At 38.8% G+C, this 19,960-nt stretch overlaps 1 long non-coding RNA gene across 6 annotated transcripts; it reads left to right on the plus strand.

The window, feature by feature from the left end:
* The first annotated feature begins 396 nt into the window (after positions 1-396).
* On the plus strand, positions 397-4,724 carry LOC132051469 (uncharacterized). 6 transcript variants are annotated; one of them, XR_009413721.1, is made up of 5 exons: positions 397-582; positions 1,013-1,096; positions 3,299-3,449; positions 3,668-3,748; positions 4,534-4,724. It is a non-coding gene; the product is annotated as an uncharacterized LOC132051469 (long non-coding RNA). The 6 variants fall into 6 exon arrangements; XR_009413720.1 differs by having other exon boundaries at positions 397-554; positions 1,007-1,096; positions 3,299-3,464; XR_009413722.1 differs by having other exon boundaries at positions 398-582; positions 3,299-3,416.
* Positions 4,725-19,960: the final 15,236 nt, after the last annotated feature.

The raw sequence follows: 19,960 nt of genomic DNA on the forward strand, positions 1-19,960 counted from the left end.
ATTAGTGATTTAGAACTAATTTAATTTTAATAGGAGTACCATAATAACTTTCAGATTTGGGACTTTGGGTGTTAATTACGTGTTGACTTGTAGCCGTTTCCATCACCTACACCCAAGGCGATTTTTTTTTGTTTTGTTTCATTATGTAAACTTAATATATAAAATATATTTGAAAAAATTATGCTGGGTGTACATCGGTTCGGTTAAAATCAATTTTTTTACTATTGACACCCTTACGTGTTGCCATAAATATGAGTAAAATAATAAATTTAAAATTAATTAAATTTGCAAGAACATATTTGCACCGTTGCAATTTTTTTTAAATTCTTGGTGAAAATGAAATGTTTAATTTCTCAAAACTCTTTCTAAATTTTAAGCAAAAATAGAAGCGCCAATGTTTCCCTCCTATTTCTTTGCCTTTCCCCCAAATCTCATTATGTCTTTTATTTTCACTTTTGGGTCTCACCTTGTAGAGTTGCATCAAACCCTTTTATCGGTATTGTTCATCGTTGGCTTTCACTTTTCTTCCAATTCTTGGGTTAAGACTTGAGATGGTAAGATTCTTTCCCTCTAATTTCAGTTGTTTATATGTTCAAGGTTTTGGTTCTTGAATGCTTCGATGAATTCGATTAAGGCTATGAACTAAGGTTTTTGTTTGAACCCGCCTTCGTATTATCATCATATCTAGTCCAATACCCAGAAATTACACACAGAGGACTCATCCATAGTATTTTCAAACTAATTGCTAACACTCACCACTGAAACTTCAAAATCCACTTCAATTTTGCACACCCCTATTCTTCCTCTTATAGTTATTTTGTCTTTTCTATTTATTTATTTTTTTTGCCAAAACTTAGGCTTGCAGTCTACGCTCACTAATTTTCTCAGGATTTTGATGAAGTAATATTTTATCTTTTTGCTTTGTATTTGTTCCACCTGTTTTTTATTTAATAATGTTATGTGTTTTAATCATTGTTTTGTTTTTTTGTGTAATTTGTTGAATAAGCTTCAGAATTTGGCTGGGTAGCATACCGATATACTCGAGACTTTGATGCCACAAGTTAGGAAGCGTGTAGATGTTCTAAGAGAGCTTCAAGTGATTCAATTCATTGCTAAGATTTTCAATAGATTTTGCTCTGTTTCTTTTTTATCCATGAGTTTTAAATTTGGCACAAGTGAATAATAGAACTGATTTAACTCTTTTTCTTTTGCGGTTTTGTGGGTCCTCTGTTGAGTTAAAGTTGCTTTGTAATTCAATCTACAGTTCATTTGTAATGTTCAGGTTGATAAATATAGAGAAGAGTTTAAATGATGTCTACTATTTTCTTAAAACTAATTTTGTGTGTTTTGGAAGTTTGAAGTTGTACCTGTTCCATGCCCTATAGTGGCGTTGGGAAAGAAGTTGGTAGTGTTATATAGGCTTGCTACTATTGAGTTGTTTCCTCTATAGGTTTTTTTTCCCAAGTTGGCTGAACTCCTTCCTCCCTTTTTATACATGTAGGACTTTCTAACATGTTGCCTATGTCATTACAAAGGGAACAAGTGACATAGTGCTGGTTAAATTAACCAAGAAATGAAAAAAGAACTCAACTGAATGACTTAATTCCATTGTTGAAGCTTAAGAACTTGAAAAGTATTTCCACTGTCAGGATAATGGATGTTGATCTAGTTCCAACAAGAATCTGATGTTGATCTAGTTCTAACAAGAATATGAAAAATATGATAACATAGCACTTGGATATCTATGTGATGGCAGAGTCATTCTTTCCAGCCTAAGGTCTATTGGAAACACCCTCCCTACCCTATAAAGATAGGGGTAAGGTCTGCGTACATCTTACCCTCCCTAGACCCACTTATGGGACCACACAGGGTATGTTGTTATTGTTTGAGAATCTGTCATAAAGGTTATTACCTCAATTCGTTCTCCATATCGTATTTATGACTGTATGAGCTGTACTCTTCAAGTTGATTGCCAATTTTGTTTTCTTCATTAAGTGCTTTGAATAGCATTTACTAATTTAGAAAGCATTATATAGATTTAGTGTGGTGGTTATTGATAAGAAATAATTCGGTTTCATCATTCTAAGAGATCGAGAGAGTTGTTTAAGATAGTATAAGGAGGGGACTAAAAAAGGTTTTTTGTTTAAAAGTTAGCTTGCTCTATTAATGTTGGCTGATATATTCTGCTAATTTCACAACGAAAAAACACTACACTAGTGCTACCTCTGGCTTCTCTTAAGAAAGGAAAAGCACTAGAGAGATGGGAGGCATGTGTGACTTGCCACTGTTGGTTGTTGTTTAGAGATATTGTTAGTGTTTCCCTTTAATTATTGTTTATTTTTTTCTTAAATTCAATTTCATTTTGAAGCCTTACTTTTTCTTTCTTCTCTCGAGTATATAGCTTAATGTCTCTTCATAATATTTGATGAATTATGTTGATGTCTTTATCTTTGGGTGATATCATTCATTGTAATATATGAGAAACTAAATCCTTCTAGTTTCAAGAGTTGGTGCATCTAGCATTTCTTGTTTTTGTTTCATGCTAGAATAAAAGTTAGGAAAATTGGAAGGTTAAAGACGTTAGCTTTCCCTTAAGCACAAAAAGGATTCAAATTGTGTTTGAAACTAGGGACTATTTGAGTATAAAGCATCATGTCAGAATTTTAATGTTCTAATTAGTGCAACTTATCATTAAGACAGAGTACATATTTCTAGTCAGGCTGCACATACTGGTGTAACTTCAAATCAACACCCAGATAATTATATTCCTTATAGTTCTTTGGTTCTTTTTATTTTTTCTTTTAGTGTCTTTTCACTTTGCTATAGTATGTATCATGAGACATTTTCTGTAAATATATCTTGTTTTGCTGAGTGCTTTTGAGTAAAAATTAAAATTTCTCCTTCCTAGTTCACCTAGACATTTCATGATTCTTGATTTTCTTAATGAATTGGAAAAATTACAGAAAAAAATGAAATGAAGCGAAATAGTTTGATATCTTTTGAGTATTCTACTTCTTTCAAATGCATTGGGCGTCGTTTATTGAAATCTTTGGCTTTTGGTGTATGACATAGCGATAGCAAGTGAGTGTATACCTGTACTCTTAAGTTTTGACCATTTTATATTCTTCAAAAGTGCCTCAGCAAAATTCTTGAGCATTGTCTGTTGGTAATCTGGTTCAAGTTTTCTTGAGCTTGTAACGTATATTCTTTTTAGCAGATAAACAGATGTAATCCTAATCATGTTGTTTGTCTTCTTTTCCTTTTATCAAAGTGTAATTGCATTTTTCTTCTTTTATAGGACAAATGTGTGAAAATCAACACAACTAGCAATCTGGTACAACAATGCACAAGCTGTTGGAAGATCTATCTTGGGTCACTCAACTTTTGTATTAGAATTTAGTTTGACAACTCTTTGGGTAAGCTGTGTTGTGTTAAGAATTCATAGGAAGGTGCTTTTTCTTACTGTGAGTCCATTGTTTTCTGACTTTTGTATCAATATTCCGTATTTGGGCTACATCTTGAACTTAGTTTGTTTCTTACTCTAAGATGCATCTCTTTCAGTGAATCTATTGTTACAACCTTGTAAGACCGTTGGAGGGTTGACTACTTTCTCTTTGTATGTTATATGTTGTTATGGTTATCTTACTTTTCTTATTGTTTGAAATAGTTGGACAAAATAGCATCTAGAATACAATGCAACAATGATGATTATGCTAATCAGGAGTTGTTTTCTCTAACTTCAATCGAGGTATCTTCCCACTTCACCCTGCTTACTCTTTTGCTTCAAAGTAAATACTACCATTGTTCAGATAGAGAGCATTTTTTAAGTTGGTCCCGTTAGGAAGTTCAGTCATTGCCTAGTTGTGTACAAGAAAATGAAAACTACATGTCATGGTTAACATTCTATGGTCTGATTAGTTCCGGTAACTTTCATCTTTGGTATCCATATCATAAATTCGGTATTATTTAAAATGTAACAAATTATTTTGAAAAATGTCCTTTAAAACTGAGCAACCACTTTATGTTAATGATGCTTGCTTGTTACACCATTGAGCATTTGTGTCTCTGTATTCTGGTAAAGAGGATGTTTGTTTGGATTATACATATGCTGACCCTCTATTTTTATTTTTATTTTTGAGTATAAGCACTGTCGTGATTTTTTTGGCATATTTCAATTATTACTAAATGGAGTTTCTTTTATGTAAGAGATATCTATCACTATTTCAAATAATTGGATGTTCTCGTCGTCAGATGCTTATAATTGGTACTATCAATATATTAGCGTTGAGTAACTCACTAAGTCGCCTTTTTAGCAGTAGCTCCAGCGAACCTAATCTTTGGTGGTTACTGGAATTTCTATGGTATTCAAGTCTTAATGCCTCGTTGAAATTCTTACCAATATCTAGTTTCCATTGTATGCACCGTCTTTTCCTCCGAATTTGATAATTTTGATAAATTCTAATTGGATTACTATCAAAATTTCCTAATTTCTTTTAATCTTTTGGTCCTTTGCTATTTTTGGATTTAATATAGGAAGGATAAGGTTCTTCAACAACGGGAAATGAAGTCAGCCACAACTAGAAGTTTGAAGACAACAAAATAGTTTGGAGACATTTTATGTTATTTTTTGGGTTATACATACGTACAAAGAAAATGGGTTATAAATTTATAATGTATACTTTATATACTTTATGTTTTATTAGCAATGAAATATTCTTATATAACTGTATTTCTCAGAATCACCTCCTTATTGACTACGAATTAACCTCGTATTTTATGCCAATTGAAATGGTAATTAATTATGACAATTCGTAGTGGCAATTTTATTTTGTCAGTAAAAGCAATATTTTTAGTGACGACATAATAGTTTTACCTACAAAATTGTAAACCTTTTAAATAAAAACAAAGTCGTCACTAATTTATACATTTAGGGACGAATTATTTTTTTGTACATAAAAGACTACCTTTAGTGATGAAATTATGTTTGTTCAACTACGAAATGCATATAACTTTGGAGACAATTGATCTCGTCACTAATTAAACTAAATAATTAGTGACAAGGTAATTTCGTCGGCATTTGTAACCTTTTTAGCGACAAAAATACACTATCAGCTACAAATTTTCTATACTTTTCTAGACAAACAAGTTCGTCATAAATACTATGCATTTAGGGACGAAAATAAATGTCATAGTTAATATAACTAGATTTAGCGACGAAACACTAAATTGTCTTTAAATACTTTTAGCGACCCACCTTTAAGGACGATTGATTGACGAAAATTATTTCGTCAAGAAAGGTTTTTTGTGACAAAAAATGACTTTTAGGAGACAAAATAAAACGTCACTGATAATCAAATTTGTTGTAGTGGACCCTGTTTTAGTTCATTATCGAGGTACAGCACCTCAGAAGGAAAAGACACCCTTTGTGATTACAGGTGATGGAGTACTCCTACATAGAGGTAGATTGTGCATCCCTAATGTTGCAGAGCTTCGTCAGCAAGTTATGGGGGAAGCACATTACTCTCGCTATTCTATTCATCCAGGCTCAACAAAGATGTACCATGATCTCAAGGAAGTTTATTGGTGGGATGGTATGAAAAGAGATATAGCAGAATTTGTTGCTCAGTGCCCAAATTGTCAGCAGGTCAAGATAGAGCACCAGAAGCCCGGAGGTCTATTGCAGGCTATGGAGATTCCGTCATGAAAGTGGGAGGTAGTTAATATGGATTTCATTACAGGTTTGCCCCGTACTCTGCGGAAGTATGATTCCATATGGGTTGTAGTTGATAGGCTCACAAAGTCAGCCCACTTTCTGCCTACCAGAACTACTTATGCAGCCGAGGATTACGCGAAGCTTTATCTTAAGGAGATTGTACGACTTCATGGTGATCCTACGTACCATTATTTCGATAGGGAGAACAGGTTCACTAAATTCCAAGTCTTTTCAGCAGGGATTGGGGACTCGGGTGAGTCTTAGTATGCGCATTTCATCCGCAGACAGATGGGCAGGCGGAGCGTACTATACAGACACTTGAGGATATGCTTAGAGCTTGTGTGCTTGACTTCCAAGGTAGTTGGGACGATCATTTGCCCCTTATCGAGTTTGCGTACAACAACAGTTACCATTCCAGCATTCAGATGGCTCCTTATGAGGCCTTATATAGGCGGAGATGTAGATCGCCCATAGGATGGTTTGATGTCGGGGAGAATCATTTAGTAGGCCCAGACTTAATTCGACAGTTGATAAGGTGAAAGTTATTAGAGAGAGATTGCTAACAGCTCAGAGTCGACATAAATCCTATTCGGATAATCGGCGACGCAAGCTAGAGTTTAAGATAGGTGATTGGGTTTTTCTGAAAGTTTCGCCTACGAAGGGAGTGATGAGGTTTGGCAAGAAGGGTAAGTTGATCCCTCGATATATTGGGCCATACAGGATCATTCGTACTGTGGGCACGGTGGCATATGAGCTAGAATTGCCTTCTGAGTTAGAGTCGGTACATCCAGTATTTTATGTATCTAAGCTTCGTAAATGTATCGGAGATCCTTCAAGAGTGGTACCGATGGATGATATCCGAGGTGAGCGGCAGATTATCATACGAAGAAGTTCCAGTGGCTATATTGGACAGGCAGGTCCGTCGGTTGCGAACCAAGGATGTAGCTTCCGTTAAAGTCTTATGGAGGAACAAGAATGTTGAGAAAGTGACTTGGGAAGCGGAAGAGGAAACGAAGACTAAGTACCCGCATTTGTTCCCAGCAGTATAGGAGGTGCAGTCTGAGGCATCATCACCCCCAGGTATTATTCCATTTTCAGCTATCATGATTGGTCGTGTGAGGCCATGGTATTGTATGTGTAATATGTGGCCCTATGTGGCATTATTTTAGGTTGCTGTGTGTAGGACGGATTGTTATAAGTACAGGGGAAACTCTGTTGAAATTTTTTTATAACCCAGAATTGTTCGAATATTCGAGGTCGAATGTTTCTAGGGGGGAAGAATGTTACACCCCTCATTGTCGTAGTGGTAGAATCTATGGTTTTCTAGCGGGGTATGCCCTTGGAATAGAGACTCGAGCTCGAGTTTTGAAGATAGAAAATGTCTTACCTCGTGTACAAGGGTGCCAGCAGGTATTCCTGGCAATTTATAGGATTAGGAGTTAAGCGAATCAAATCGACGCGATCTGAACTGAATCAGAGAAAATCTGCAGACACCAGTCATCGTCGACGGGTCGTCGACATGTTCGATGGACCGTCGATGTGCGGCGTCGATAGGGTCCCGCAGCCTTGCATCTGCAGGCGCAGGTCGATGGACCGTTGACACGTCAACAGGCCGTCGACCCGATCGTCGAACCGGACCGCTGTAGCCTTTTTAATTCTAAGTATAAATATAGGAGCCACGACCTTATTTCTTATTTTCCTCCATTCCAAATCATAAAAACCCTAATATTTTCTCTGCCAATATTTCCCATCATTATTAGTGAAGATTTGGTAAGATCCGAGCCCGTGAACCCGTGCCTGTCAAGAAAAAGGTTGTTCCTAAGGTTTCTTCAAGTTGTGAAGCTTAGAGGGGTTGGAGTTGAAGTTGATCTTTGGAATCTTAGACCCCTCAAGGTATGTGAATTATTTCTACCCTTGTATTTAAGTTATTTATCTAGAGTTTTAGTGATTCTAAGTAAAGAGAGGGTAACTGTGGAAGTGCTAAGTTGATGAAGGGTAATATAGTGATTTGAGGTTATTCTAAGAGGTGAATGGGAATGGATTGAAGTATATTTTGATATATTTCTATGTGTTGTCATTACGTTGTGGGTATTGTGGTTGATGTTGGATCGAATGAAGAGTTGAAGAGTTGTAAGCTGTTGAAGGAGATTATTGTCTATAAGTCATTAAGCTTTATATATATTTGAGGACGGTTAGTAAGCGAGGTAAATAGTCTAATTGAGGCCTATGCTATCTTAATTTTAGACTTCCAAGTTCGAGAGGCAGGATTTGGACGATTGGGTACACTTTAAGGTATGTTAAGGCTACCCTTTCTTTCTTTTGGCATGATCTTACGATATGAACCAACAAACGAGTAAGCGAGTTTCCATATTACTCCACTCTTGGAAGCCTAAGGAGTACTTCAGTCTTTGATATTCATTTACCCTCTTTATGATTTCTCCTTCTGTTCATGGGTCCAACTTTATGTAGACAGTCATTCATGCATTACATTCATTCATATATATGTATTTTGACCCGTGACCAGAAGGCGTTATATACGAAAGATTATTATATGATATATGGATCGGGTCGTACGTTCCTTGACAATATTATTGTATGATTTATGGATCGGGCCGTATGTTCCTCGGCAATATTATTATATGATATATGGATCGAGCCGTACGTTCCTTGGCAATATTATTGTATGATATATGGATCGGGTCGTACGTTCCTTGGCAATATTACTATATGATATATGGATCGGGCCGTACGTTCCTCGGCATAACTAAAATATGATATATGGATCGGGCTGAACGTTCCTTAGCACTACGACCTGTATTTATGTATATGAGCATGATTATCATTGAGAGCATGCATATTGTGTGCCCATTGAGCCATAGCTAGTTGTACAGGCTTATGCAGACACATACAGATACTAGTTCATACAAATACGTACAGACAGTTATTTCAGCTTATGAGTTCATATTTTACTCATAATTCTTATTTATATATGTTGTTCTTATGCCTTACATACTCAGTATATTATACGTACGACTCCCCCCGCCGCCGGGGGTTGCGTTCATGCCCGCGAATGGGTAGACGAACGGTGGTCCGGCTCGGTGGGGCCTCTAGATCTAGCGATGGTCAGTGCGCTCTATTTGATCCGGAGCTGCAGTCAGTTTTGGTATGCCACCCTTTTGAGATGTGTATGTATATGGGTATGAGGGGGCCACATCCTTCCTTTCTCTGACTTTCATTCCAGTAGAGGTCTGTAGATAGTTGTATGTATTAGTCAGATGATGTAGCCTTGTCGGCTTCTATTCTTTTGTGTACAGTATATGTAGCAGCCTAGCTGGCTTGCACTGTTCTCCAGCATGTTTATGTATATATGCAGATTGTACAAAGCTTTGATGTTTCCCTTTTATGGGATCAGTTTATGCCATTTATGGGCCCTTGATGTTCAGTATGTGTCAGATACGTGTTTAGGGGTCTTTAGTCGCTAGAGGTCAGACACTCGTCACGACTCATCGGTTTGGGTTGTGACACCAAATCCAGTATTTTTCTCGAAAATGGTTCGTTCGTTTTAGCCCAAAATTTCTCTAGTGCAAAGTCCATTTTTTGCTTCATAAAAATGTCTAGATCTTGTTCACTTCAACAGGTCCGTTACACAATCATTTCTTGTTAAATAGAAATAATTTTCAACTTAATTCCAGTTTTCCAATGCAAAGTCTATAACAAGAATCCATTGTTTATGTCACGACCCAACCGGAGAGCCATGACGGGAACCCGGAGCTAACCCACCAAGCACCTCTTATCGTACATTCGCATTCATATCTCGATGAGCCACATGGCCTGTTAACAATTCTATGCCTCAATAATACCATTTCCAACGGCTAAAACACTTTTATATATCAACGTCAACAACTATGCCCATACACATATACGCAAGCCGACGAGGCTAACAAGGCAAAAGACATCTACTATACATGACTGTCTATGAGCCTCTAAGAAGAGTATAAAACTGCATCATAAGGACGGGACAGGACCTCGCTATGCCCATATATACATAAAAGAATAATACCCAAAAGGCTGACTCCGAATCAAATGGAGCTCTCTATACGATCTACGAACAACCGGTCTATGGGTCAAGTCTATCTCCGCCCACTGCGCAGCATGACACGGCGTCCACAAAGAAAAAAAAGACGTCGATGTACGAATAATATACTGAGTATGTAAAGCATGATCAATCATAATAATAGAAACGTAAGAAATAGCATAAGATAGAGAGGTCAAGAAATAATGAAGCCATTTATACCTCTAGCGTTGTTCATCGTATTTACTTAACCCCTTTCTAATGGGAACCTTCCATTTCATACATTTATACTTGTAGTAGTATCATACCACCATAGAGGTTCGGTTTCTTACATACCCGTCCATGATAAGGTTCGGTGTTATACGTACACAGCCTACCAAGGCTCGGTGTTATCCGTGCCCATTTGCGGTGGTGTGCGCGCGATAGATATCATACCATATAAGCTCGGTGTTCTTATTAGTCATACTTTAATATATATATATATATATATATATATATATATATATATATATATATATATATATATATATATATATATATATATACACACACACACACACACATAGGAGCCCATACACATTCTCAATATTATCATCGTCATCATCATTTTCATTATATCCTTCCTTAGAGAATCAACTATCATAGGATGGGACCAAAGGTACAGTGAGAATATCAAGATCATGAGCTTTAATGATTCTAGGAATGAAATCGTCACGGAAGATACTATGGATTTCACATGAAGGTATACATCAATGGGATCATGCATTAAGAAAGAAGGGTTAGCCTTACATACCTCGTTGTCTTCTTAACTACTTAACGTTCACCGTCGAAGCTTGGAAAATCTACATTTAAAAGGATTCATACCTTGGTCAAGCCTTAAATATACTCTTAAATCCAAACTAGAACAATTCATGAGTTAATGAAAATTGGGCAGCAATTGCCTTATTTCATCGACTTCCACCATATTACAAAGAAACTCCCAAATAACCATAATAACTTCTACAATATCATAATCACGTAGTCACATTCCATTAACTCTTCCATATTCATTCTCACATTCAACTTACACTAACAACTTCACACTAACCCTTTGCACATTTTTCATAGAACACTTTCTCATCATCATTATTACCTTCTATAATAAGATTATATCCATATCATACTAAGAATCATAACTCAAGTTAGCTTACTACTCAAGAACATCATAAAAACTACGTTTAGAACTCATTTTCTACTTTCTCCTTCTACCCAAGTTGTTCAACAACTAAGCATTCTTGATAACATGAAATAAGCATGAAAACTAACCTTTTATCTCATAAGAATGAGCTTTGGAGCAAGAAATCAACTTATATGAAAACCCTAGCTTCAATATCCAAAGAATTCTTGAAGTCTACTAACCCTAGCAAGACTTCTAACACAAGGATATCTTGATTCTTGCCTCTTGATCTTTAATCTCCCTTGGATTTTGGCTTGGATTAGTTTATGAAGTTGAAGAGAGGTTTTTCGAGAGCTCTTGGATCTGATTTGAGAAAATAAAATGCCCAAATGAAGTGGAATGAAATATATAAAGCGTAACTTAGAATCCCGTTGGGCGATCCTGCGCCCACTTTGACGGGCCGTCAAAATGCTCCATAGAACTGCCCAGTCAAACATGGCTCACCGTGACTGTTTTACGCTGGGAAAGTGCAATTTGACGGGCCGCAGAAATTTCTGCGATCCATCAAAATGCTCTGCGGTCGTCAAACTGGTCCGTCAAAATTTCTGCTCGGACAGTCTGTCTTAAAACACCCATAACTTTTTACTCCGATGTCACATTGAGGAACGGTTTGTTGCGTTGGAAACTAGACTCTATGAACTTCAATTTGTATAAAAGAAACACACCAAAACTCCTCATATTCTAGGAGATATACCTCTCTCAAATTGGACCAAAATCCTGTCCAAGTTTTCCCAAAGTTCCGACAAACTCCATTCCTTAATTTGCTTGTTCTCAAATCCTTCCATAGCTTATTTCATGGGCTTAAACCCCCCATAACCATAATATGGGAACATATAATCTCATATATCCTAGAAGATAACTCCAGTTTCCACGATTAGGACAACTAACACCTAACAAATCTCAACGGACGAAACTACGAGGTGTAACATTATCCCCCTCTTAAGAACATTCGTCCTCGAATGATAGACTCTTGGCGATTCTACAAAAATTTTGCCAGAGTTTCCCCTGTAATATGAAACTACCATCCTGTCATAGCAACCCAAAATATATCGCCTCACAGGGCTACAACAACAACATCAACAACCATAGCCACACATGACCAAGAAAACATTGAACAAAGCATTACATACCAGGGGCATGCAAGCGTCTCTTGCTTTGAGTCTCCTCTCTGAAGGTGGAAATAAATGCGGGTACACGAACTTCTTGTCTTCTTCCGCTTCCCATGTCATTTCTCTCTCGTTATTATTTCTCCATAAGACTTTAAATCAAGCTACATCTTTGGTTCGAGTCTCCGTACTTGCCTATCTAGAATGGCAATGGAACTTTTCGTAGGATAATTGCTCGGTGACATGAATATCATCTACCGATACAACTCTAGAAGGATCTCCAATGCACTTATGAAGCATCGATACATGGAAAATCGGATGGACTGACTCCAAATCCGCAGGTAGGTCTAATTCATAAGCCACTTGGCCCACCTTGTGTACAATCTCATAAGGTCCAATGTACCGGGGACTAAGCTTGCCCTTTTTGCCAAATCTTATGACGCCCTTCATTGGCGACACCTTCAAGAATACCCAATCTTTCACTTGGAACTCTAAGTCCCGTCGACGATTATCTGCATAGGATTTCTGACGACTCTGAGATGTTAATAATCGGTCATGTATAAGCTTGACTTTCTCTATAGCTTGCTGGACCAAGTCTGGCCCTATCAATTTAGTCTCCCATACTTCAAACCACCCAATTGGCGATCTGCACTTGCGCCCATACAAAGCCTCATACGGCGCCATTTGGATGCTAGAATGATAACTATTGTTATAAGAAAATTCAATAAGCGGTAAGTGATCATCCCAATTGCCTCCAAAATCCAATACACATGCCCGTAGCATATCCTCAAGAGTCTGGATGGTACGCTCAGCTTGCCTATCAGTCTGTGGATGAAATGTTGTGCTAAGATTCACCTAAGTCCCCAAATCTTCTTGAAAAGACTTCCAGAAGTTTGCAGTAAACTGTGTCCCTCTATCCAAAATAATAGATACTGGAACACCATGGAGTCGCACTATTTCTTTAATATAAAGCCTTGCATAATCTTTAGCTACATATGTAGTTCTGACCGGTAAGAAATGAGCTGACTTCGTGAGTCTATCCACAATCACCCATATAGAATCATATTTATGCCTAGAACGAGGCAAGCCTGCAATGAAGTCCATATTAATCACTTCCCATTTCCAAGTTGTAATTTCCATAGCTTGCAACAATCCACCGGGCTTTTAATGCTCAATTTTCACTTACTGACAGTTAGGACAGTAGGCCACGAACTCTGCTATGTCTTTCTTCATTCCATTCCACCAATATATGGATTTAAGATCATGATACATTTTCATCGCTTCGGGGTGAACAGAATAATGGGAACAATGGGCTTCTCTCAATATTTGGTGGTGTAATCCTGCGACATCTGGAACACATAACCTACCTCGGCATCGGAGAACTCCATCTCCAAAAATCTCAAATGATGACTTCTTCTTCTGAGGAAGTGTATTTCTGTAATGAACTAGCATGGGATCCTCGTACTGGCGCTCTTTCATTTCAGCCACTAGTGACGAAACTGCTGAATTCTGAATGGTAGCTCCCACATTGCCTGATTCCACTACCCGAACTCCTGGCCTAGCTAATTGCTGGAGCTCACGAGCTAACTCTCTTTTCTCTGGCTGAACATCACATAAAATTCCCATAGATCTACGGCTAAGAGCATCAGCCACAATGTTCGCCTTCTTAGGATGGTATAGGATGTTAACATCATAGTCTTTCAATAACTCCAACCATCGCCGTTGTCGTAAATTCAATTCTTTTTGCTTGAAAATATACTGAAGGCTCTTGTGATCCGTGTAGATATCCACATGGACACCATATAAATAATGTCTCCACATCTTCAATGCATGAATCACCGCAGCTAACTCAAGATCGTGGGTTGGATAATTTTTCTCATGCTTTCGAAACTGCCTTAAAGCATAAGCAATCACCTTACCATGCTGCATCAACACACATCCTAACCCAACGGCTGAAGCATCGCAATAGACAACATGGCCTTCCGATCCTTCAGGAAGTGTTAGGACCGGGGTCGAAGTTAACCTATTCTTTAACTCTCGAAAACTACGTTCACAAGCATTCGTCCATTGAAATTTAGCTGATTTCTGAGTTAGCTTTGTCAATGATGCAGAAATAGCAGAAAAGCCTTCTACAAATCTTCTTTAGTAACCTGCTAAGCCCAGAAAACTACGAACCTCCGTAGGTATTGTAGGCCTTGGCCAAGTCTTCACGGTTTCAATCTTCTGGGTATCCACCCGAATACCATCGACTGAAATAAGATGCCCCAAAAAGGTCATCGAATTCAACCAAAACTCGCATTTTGAAAATTTTGCAAATAACTCTCGAGTCTGAAGAACTCTAAGAACGGTGCGTAGATGATCCGTATGTTCTGCTTTGGACGGAGAATATACCAGGATATCGTCAATGAAAACAATCATAAATAAATCTAGGAAAGGCCTGAACACATTGTTCATCAAGTCCATGAACACTGCCGGTGCATTAGTTAGCCCGAACGACATTAACCGGAACTCGAAATGGCTATATCTGGTTCTGAAGGTTGTCGTAGGAAAATCTTCCTCCCTAACTCTTACTTGATGATATCCGGATCTCAAATCTATTTTTGAAAACTATTTGGCGCCCTGTAATTGGTCGAATAAGTCATCAATCCTTGGAAGCGGATATTTGTTCTTGACCGTCACCTTATTCAGTTGCCTGTAATCAATGCACATTCGCATTGAACCATCTTTCTTCCTCACAAACAACACGGGTGCTCCCCACGGGGAGGAACTAGGCCGAATAAAGCCTTTCTCAAGCAAGTCCTTCAACTATTCCTTCAATTCTCTCAACTCTGCGGGAGCCATTCTATAAGGAGGAATAGATATGGGTTTAGTATCCGGTAGCACATCAATAGCAAAATCAATCTCCCACTCTGGAGGAAGGCACAGGAAGCTCATCCGGAATACATTCGAAAACTCATTCACCGTGGGAACAGACTGAAGAGTCGGCGATTCGGCTTCTATATCTTGAACCCGGACTAAATGGTAAATACAACCTTTTGCAATCATTTTCCTTGCCTTGAGATAGGAAATAAACCTACCTCTCGGAGATGCCGTATTTCCCTTCCATTCTAAAACGTCGGTTCTCCGGAAGCGAAAACGAACTATCTTCATTATACAATCGACATTGGCATAGATAGAAGCCAACCAATCCATGCCCATAATAACATCAAAGTCCACCATTTTCAACTCATGTAAATCAACCATATTACGATGATTACAAATCACAACTATACAATTTCTATATACTCGGCTAGCTATTATCGGTTCACCAACGGGTGTAGATATTTCAAAAGATTTAATTGAATCCGGTTTCAACCCAAATCGACCAGTAATATAAGGATTAACATATGACAATGTGGAGCCCGGATCTATCAATGCATATACATCAAGAGAAAATATCGATAATATACCTGTAACAACGTCAGGGGAGGACTCAAGATCCTGCCGTCCAGCCAAACCATAAATACGGTGCTGGGGACCACTAGAACTGGGAGCTCCTCCTTTACCTCTACCGCGACTAACTGGTGTCTGAAAGCCTTACCCCGAAGGGCGTATAGAAGATGAAGACCCAGCTGCCGACCCTGAAGGTTGGATCCTCCCCCTACCACCAATCGAGAGGCAGTCACGCATGATATGGCCTGGCCGGCTGCATGCATAGAAAACATCTGAGCCTAATCGACACTGGCCCCAATGTAACTTCCCGCACTGAGAACATCGTGGCATGGGTGGACTTGTCTGACCCGAGTCGCCTTTGTAGTGAGAACCAGAAGCTCTAAAACTCTGACTCGGCCCGGAGTGAGTAGATCTATAAAATCTCTAGCCCGTAAATCATGGAGGTGCACTAGTCATAGAATGGCCTGAGTGCCTAGAAAATTGTTGTATTTGCCCTCCTCTAAACTCACTAGTCAGACCCGAAGATCTAGCCCTCTTGCTATAACCTCTGTCAAGCTCACGCTCACCTCTTTGTTGTTGTTGACTTTCCTTCAAATTATGGGCATGGGCCTGAATGCGCGAAATATCCATGTTGTTCTGGAGGGACGCAGTCAAGCATTTATCCATTAAATGTGGCCCTAAGCCACTCACAAATTGGTGCACTCGACCACCCATATCCGCCACCATTATTAGAGCATACCTAGCCAAAGAATTGAAGTGGAGACTATACTCTAAAGCACTCATGCTTCCTTGCTTAAGATTCAAGAACCTATCGGCTCTAGCCCGTCGAACCTCAGGGGGCAAGTAATGTCATAGGAAAGCATCAACAAATTCTTGCCATACCGGGGGAGGTGCATTAACTCCCCTTGAAGCCATCCAAACCGTATACCAATGAACTGCGACATCGCGTAATCTATAGGATGCTAACTATACCGATTCAAAGTCCGAAGCATTCATTAACCGAAGTGTCCTCAACATCCCATCAATAAAGTTCTGAGGGTCCTCATTCGGCTTTGACCCGAAGAATTCCGGAGGGTTCAAGCAAATAAAGTCATGGGCTCTTGCACTAACAGCCCTATCACCTTGACCCGTACCTTGTCGCTGGGTCTAAGCGGCAACTAACTGAGTGAGCAAATGAATGGCCTCTTTCACATCTTAGCCCGAAGCATCCGGTGGAGGATCTGGGGTTGAGGCTCCCTCATGCTCCTGTAAAGCGGGTAATGAGTGGGAGGATCTAGACGGAACCTTATTCCGGGATTCATCCCCCTCTATAGCTGGTGGCGATATTCTTTCAGCCCGCTTTTCTGCCACTGTCTTGCCCTTTTGGGCTGCTGTAGCATTCCTCTTTACCGTCATTTCTGAAATATATAGCACACGGTTAAGGAAAGAGAAATCCTTATATCATAGCTCTATCGCACGATCTATGAAGAAAGAAGGTCATTCATTCCTAAAATGCCCGCAGCCTCCAGTTTATAAGTGTGGCATGTAACACACCCATAAACAAGACTCTACTGGACACGGCTCGTAGAACGCACCTAGGGACGGAATCGCTGCGATACCACTTTTGTCACGACCCAACCGGAGAGCCATGAGGCGGCGCCGGAGCTAACCCGCGGGCACCTCTCATCGTACATTCGCATTCATATCTGGGTGAGCCGCATGGCCTATTAACAATTCTATGCCTCAATAATACCATTTCCAATGGCTAAAACACTTTTATATATCAACGTCAACAACTATGCCCATACGCATATACGCAAGCCGACGAGGCTAACAAAATAATATACCAAAACATGAGCCAACAAGGCAAAAGACATCTACTATACATGACTGTCTACGAGCCTCTAAGAAGACTATGAAACTTCATCATAAGGACGGGACAGGACCCCGCCATGCCCATATATACACAAAAGAATAATACCCAAAAGCTGCAGCTCCGAATCAAATGGAGCTCCTCTGTACGATCTCGAACAAGCGATCTATGGGTCAAGTCTATCTTCCTGTCCACCTGCGGGCATGACACAACATCCACAAAGAAAAGGACGTCAGTACGAATAATGTACTGAGTATGTAAAGTATGATCAATCATCATAATAGAAACGTAAGAAATAGCATAAGATAGAGAGGTCATGAAATAATGAAGCCATTTATACCTCTAGTGTTGTTCATCGTATTTACTTATCCCCTTTCTAATGGGAACCTTCCATTTCATACATTTATACTTGTAGTAGTATCATACCCGACCATAGAGGTTCGGTGTCTTACATACCTGACCATGATAAGGTTCGATGTTATACGTACTGGCCCTACCAAGGCTCAGTGTTATCCGTACCCAACTGCAGTGGTGTGCGCGCGATAGATATCATACCCGGCCATATAAGCTCGGTGTTCTTAGTAGTCATACTTTAATATATAAATATCTATATATACATATGAGCCCATACACGTTCTCAACATTATCATCGTCATCATCATTTTCATTATATCCTTCCTTAGAGAATCAACTATCATAGGATGGGACTAATGGTACCGTGAGAATATCAAGATCATGAGCTTTAATGATTCTAGGAATGAAATCGTCATAGAAGATACTATGGATTTCACATGAAGGTATACATCAATGGGATCATGCCTTAAGAAAGAAGGGTTAGCCTTACATACCTCGTCGTCTTCTTAACTACTTAACGTTCACCGTCGAAGCTTGGAAAATCTACATTTAAAAGGATTCATACCTTGGTCAAGCCTTAAAGATACTCTTAAATCCAAACTAGAACAATTCATGAGTTAACGAAAATTGGGCAGCATTTCCTCTATTTCATCGACTTCCACCATATTACAAAGCAACTCCCAAATAACCATAATAACATCTACAATATCATAATCACGTAGTCACATTCCATTAAGTCTTCCATATTCATTCTCACATTCAACTTACACTAACAACTTCACACCAACCCTTTGCACATTTTTCATAGTAACACTTTCTCATCATCATTATTACCTTCTATAACAAGATTATATCCATACCATACTAAGAATCATAACTCAAGTTAGCTTACTACTCAAGAACATCATAAAAACTACGTTTAGAACTCATTTTCTACTTTCTCCTTATACCCAAGTTGTTCAACAACTAAGCATTCTTGATAACATGAAATAAGCATGAAAACTAACCTTTTATCTCATAAGAATGAGCTTTGGAGCAAGCTATCAACTTAGATGAAAACCCTAGCTTCAATACCCAAAGAATTCTTGAAGTCTACTAACCCTCGCAAGACTTCTAACACATGGATATCTTGATTCTTGCCTCTTGATTTTTAATCTCCCTTGGATTTTGGCTTGGATTAGTTTATGGAGTTGAAGAGAGGGTTTTTGGAGAGCTCTTGGATCTGATTTGAGAAAATAAAATGCCCAAATGAAGTGGAATGAAATATATAAAGCGTAACTTAAAATCCCATCGGGCAATCCTGCGCCCAATTTGACGGACCGTCAAAATTCCTACGGGCCGTCAAAATGCTCCGTAGAACTGCCTAGTCAAACATGGCTCACACAGATGTTTTACGTGGAAGGTGCAATTTGACGGGGCGCGTAAATTTCGCGTCCGTCAAAATGTTCTGCGGCCGTCAAATTAGTCCGTCAAAATTTTCTGCTAGGACAGTCTGTCTTAAAACACCCATAACTATTTACTCCGATGTCACATTGACGAACGGTTTGTTACGTTGGAAACTAAACTCTGTTATATCCCGCATTTTGTGCAATCGGATAATTCAAGACAATTGCGGGAGGACGACAAGCAAGGCCATATCTTTATCGTGTTAGGCATATGAATGGCTTATGAGGAATTTAGAAGCGGAATTATTAAGATAGGTCAAGGGCATAAAGGAAAATTCGCAATATGTTTCGTGGAATTATGGAGGAAGATGAAGGGTAAATTTGGAATTTGGAAAATAAGTTTTCATGGATTGCATGACAAAAAAAGAGAAGTGGGCTAAGGCTTAGGGCCATGGTTGGCCGTCCACCTTGCTTGATGGGCCAAGCCCATGTGGATTAAAATTCATGGGAATTAAAAGAAGACTAAGTCTTCTAAATTATCCCATAACTCTCTAGAAATTTCAAGATGATAAGAACAAGAGAAAGAAGGAGAAAATAGACAAGGCCATTCGGCCCTTTTGAGAAAGAAAGAAACCGAGAAAAAAAAAAAAAAAGGGAAAAGAGAAGAGAAGAGTTCCAACTTGTTTCTCCTAGCCAAACAACTCCTTGAAGGGTCCTAAGCAAAGTGGGGTGATTGGTGGAGTAAGGAAGCTTATATTCATATAGGTGCAAATTCTAGTCAAGTGAAGAATTCAAGTAAAGAGGTAAGAATTCATCCTTCTTTGTATGTT

This window comes from Lycium ferocissimum, chromosome 4 (genome assembly GCF_029784015.1).
Source record: "Lycium ferocissimum isolate CSIRO_LF1 chromosome 4, AGI_CSIRO_Lferr_CH_V1, whole genome shotgun sequence".
NCBI classification, from domain to species: Eukaryota; Viridiplantae; Streptophyta; class Magnoliopsida; order Solanales; family Solanaceae; genus Lycium; species Lycium ferocissimum.